Below are 4,840 nucleotides of genomic sequence, written 5' to 3'. Positions count from 1 at the left end.
TGTGTGTGTGTGTGTGTTTTGTTTTTTACTATTCTCATAGCACATCTTTCTTCTTCCTCATTCTATGACTCACAGAAGAAATTCTGTGATCTTCATCATCCATAGCATGACACCATATTTTCAAAAAAACTTCTTGTATTTTTAAGAAAATCACTTTCTCTTTCAAAAAAGCCCAATTCCAGAAAATAAAAAAAGAAAATACTTGACTTAACTTGATGCTTCACATTGGGCTAAAAAAAAAAAATTCATTTTGGAACTTCAAACCGAGCAATGACTCTTCTGAACTTGGCTGAGTACTGTTGCCCCTTGAAACAACTGATGCCACTGATTCAAAAGGTACTATCGCTAGGGGTCAAGTGAAAAGAACAAAATGTTGTTTTGCTAGCTCAGTAATGTCATCCTTGTCAAACAAATTATTGTAATATTATTGAACATTCCTAATTTTTCTGAGCTACATAGTATTTTTATAATCTGCTCATGCTGTTTAGTTTATTTCTCCAGCTAAATCAAGTAGTTAGTTGTCTTCTTGCTGGCTTTTTTCTGCTTGCCTCCAGATATCTCTTCCTTGTCCTCCCACCCCTCCCTAGCTTGTTTCTTCTAAATTGCTCAGGGCTAGGAAACCACCATGTTAAGGTCATGTACTCACATAACAATATTTTGGTCAGTGATGGATGATATATATGACAGTGGTCCCATAAGATTATAATACTTTATTTTTACTGTCTTATACCCTTTCTGTGTTTAGATGTGTTTAGATATGTGAGTACTTACCATTGTGTTACAATTGACTAGTGATATTCAGCACAGTAACATGAAATATGGGTTTGTCATCTAGGAGTAATAGGCTGGAGCATGTAGCCTAGGTGTGTAGTAGGCTAAGCCATCTTGATTTGTGCAAGTACACTCTATGATGTTCACACAATGACGAAATTAACCAAATGACACATTTATCAGAATGTATCCCCATCATTAAGCAATGTATGACTGCATTTAAGAGTTTCAACAACTTAGATGAGAAACTAAGTCTTCATCCAGGACATCAAATGAATGGTCTCTTTGTGAGTCCTCACGACAAAAACTTCAGGTACTCAGAGATCTGTGTGCATGTGTGGGTGTATGTGCATGTACACATGTGTATGTGTTTGCCTGGATATATTCAATTTCTTCTTAGATTATTTTTAACAGATGATTTTGTTGAAGTTGCCAGAAATGTGACCTTCTATAAGTGGGAAGATTCTATTCTCAATACAATGATATTATCAGTTATATATGAAGTCGGCTCCATCTTTTACAGCTTAAAGAAATGTACACATGGACTATTCTGAAACTTTTTCAGGCCATTCTTTCTTTATTTGAAAACCCAATTTACTAAGGGTCCTACAGATCTGCATGCCCTTTGAGATGCATTAAAAAAGAAAACTGGTTTAATTTCCAGGGGAGAGGCAAATTTTAGCAAAGAGAAAAGAAATACAAAACGCTCCAGGAACACAAATGGGCAAACCAACAGGACAATCGAATTAACAGGCCATGTGTGAGGCTGATTGTACATGTAGGGACTATGGCTTTCAATTAACCAGACCATACTGGGACATCTGGTGCTCCAAGTGTGTTACATCTTTACCACTGGTTTTCAAACTGGAAGGCTGAATGTGTTTTCTCGAGTTTTTCTTTGGAAAAACACTTTTATCTTCTCTAATGGAGAGAACCACATTGAAGGTTGTATCATGAGCTGCTGTTCTTTCCTCAGTTAAATAAATGAAACTATTGACATTATATTGAATTAATTTCACTGATGTTACATTCCTGATGAATATATGTGTTCTGAGTAAATAAGTTTAGATAATTTTGTGTCTATTACTTGAGTCATGGTAGTGAGTACTAAATTGACAAAATGGAGGTCATTTTGAAGGTGTAAGGAATATGTAGGGAGACTTCTGCTGCTATGAGTTATTATGGAATTCATAAGACTTTATAGTAGTCTTTACCCATGGAAGCAATTACTCAAAGAATATTCCTGAATGATGGATATCTGCCTCATCTTCCAACTTTCTAATGACAAGTTCACTTAATGTGCTGATTCCACTGTTGGACAGTTGGCTGTGGTTGTCAGAAAACATCTTTCTACAGTAAAGCATAATCATCCTCCTCACTCTCCCTATAGCTTTTTTCTTGTATCTCTCTCTCTCTCTCTTCTTTTTTTTCAATTGTGGGCTGGAGCAGCAAAGAATCAAGTTATTCTCCTTGCTTCTTTGACTACTTAATAATGTCTATGATGTCCTTGCTAATATATAAATATACATATAATAAAGAAAAATGCAATATATTTAGGTTAGTTTATTCCTTTTGAGATCCCACAAGGGTTTTTGTTCATTTTTGCAATCTTGTGCTGTATAGCAAAGACTCAGGGCCAGATTAATCAGATGAAACTTTGTTCTAATCAAGAAGTGTTTGTAAAGACTCTTTATCATTTCCTTTTGGCTTCACACCCTCTTCTCATCTTAATTTCTTTTCCAGATATGCATCTTAGGTCCCAGAGAGAAGGCATGAGCTGCAAGCTTCCTCTTACGTTATTTACAGTTAGTTGTCCATGGCAGTGGATGTTGCACAGGAAGAAGAGAATATTGATGTTCCTAGAAAGTTTTTCATGGCTCAGTTCAGAATCTTGAAAAACAAAATCTGAGGATTAGATACATTTTAGTGGAAAAAGCTTAGCATTCAATTATGGGAGATGGCTAAGACCAATAGTCTGGAATGCTAATATGTGAACAATAAGTAAGGTATTTATTTTGGTTCTATTTCAGAATAAAAGACTGTTTCATGGTCATTTAAAGAGCTGTACGTGGTTACAAAATACTTTCTTTTTAGGGAAGGATCCATACAGTGATGAAACACCTGTCATTGAGATTACAGAGAGGAAGTACAGATTAGTGGAATTTCATCTCTTCATAACTTCTATTTGCTTTAAGGGATCAGAAAGAACATTTCGATGAGTCATGCAAACTCTCACAGACTTGCTGAGATGTGAAGGCAGTAAATGTAAGCAGAGAATACAACACAAGTTCTATAGCACAATTTTGACATGACATTGATTATCACGCCAGAGATTTGAACCTGCTGAGTGTGGGTTGAGCTGGTGAGACCTGTGTGGACAAGCATAAAATACTATATCTGCAGGGACAGTTGGATCCATCTGCTGACTTTATTCATGTGATGACACAGATGTGAGTGCATATGACATTTTGTTCACCTCAAGTGCCAAATCCCCATTCTGTCTCTTGACAGATCCATGCAGCTTAAAGCTAAGGAACAACTTGAAAGGTCCTAAAGAACACCAGTCTTGAGGCTTCTCTTGGCCACATTTCTCCCTGCCTATAATTACACCTTTTCTTTTTCTTTTTTTCTCTTTTTTAACTTAAAAAAAAAAAACAAAAACTAGTGTCGAATTTTTCCATTGGAAAGTTTCTGGCTCTGATTATAGGAGATTCTCTCTACACAGAGTTGCTCAGCCTGACTGTGTACTGTTTGTCCTTGCAAGCCAGGGAGAACTCAAGCTTTTTGTTTCTTCTTCTCCTTTTCTCCTTCTTCTTCTTCTTCTTACATTATTGTTATCATTATTATTATGATTTCTTGTCAGCAAATATGTTTCTGTGTTGGGGAGGAAAGCAATTTTAGTTCTTCTGAATGGATGCCAATATATGTTCATAATGAACCCAATCACAAGGCATGCCTGGAGAGGAAAAAAGACACAGATATTTGATAGTGCATAAGTACATCATTTGGATTACCTGGAAAGGAATTAAAGCTAGTACTTTAAGAGTCAGAACAAAAGTCTACTCTTTAGCTTTCCTCTAGGGTTATTAAACAAATATTTAATTTATATCCATGTTACTGGAAGGATAAGTCATGGGATGTCCTCACAACATTTCTCACTTCCAAGCAGCAGCAATTTGTTGGGTGCTGGGGAATCTCCCCTCTGTGGTACAGCCACCTTTGCCTTTCAATCACCTCCCGTGGTTCCTCTACCACTAATTCAAGCTTTTTAGCTCCCTTTGAACAGAATTGCCCTTCACATCTGCTCAGCTCTCTCCTGTGGATTGTAAGTCTTTGGGAGTCTCCAGGCTCCAGAACTTACCCGCCTGCTTCAGAACTGATGCACCTCACAGTGCTCCTGCTGCTGCTTCTCTGAGCTTGACAGAAACAGTGCCCTCTGGGGCATATTACTGCTGTTTCAACTGGACAAGTCGAGAAAAATAAATACCACTTAAGGAGTAGTAACAAAAAATTGACTTTCAGTCTTTTTGGAGCTTTATGTTGGAGGAAAAGGATTTATTAAAGAGGTCATCAGACGTGGAGGTGGGCTAGAGGTGGAGCCAACAGTGAGTGGGCCTAGACTTACTTGGCCAACATTACTCAGCACACAAAGGAAGCAAAGCTGACTTTGAGAGACGGTTCGAATCTGTGGATAACATCTTCCTTACTGTTGAAAGAGGCATTTCCAGAATGCCAGCTTGTCACAAATAGTATTTCAGAAACGGTGGGCTAGGTTGTAAGTACTTTTTAGCCTTCACATCTATAATTTGGACAGCTCCTTTCTCTGGCTCAGGAGGAGAAGGCGATGGAATCAAGCCTGCCAAGACAATGAAAGCTTTTCAAGACCATGATCTGTTAGATAAACAATTTTCCTTCTGTTCCCCATGCTATAAATGCTGCTCTGACTCTGAGTTATTAGTGTGTGTATCTAAGAATGTAAAATCTTCTATTAATCACAAAGTACTGGAACCTATTCATTTAATAGATCACCCCTTTTCACCCCCGGTACATCTATCTAAAGTAGCAAGGT

Source organism: Trachypithecus francoisi, unplaced genomic scaffold (genome assembly GCF_009764315.1).
Source record: "Trachypithecus francoisi isolate TF-2019V2 unplaced genomic scaffold, Tfra_2.0 Lachesis_group2, whole genome shotgun sequence".
NCBI lineage: Eukaryota > Metazoa > Chordata > Mammalia > Primates > Cercopithecidae > Trachypithecus > Trachypithecus francoisi.
The sequence above is the reverse complement of the archived record's forward strand: the minus strand, read 5'-3'. Positions refer to the sequence as shown.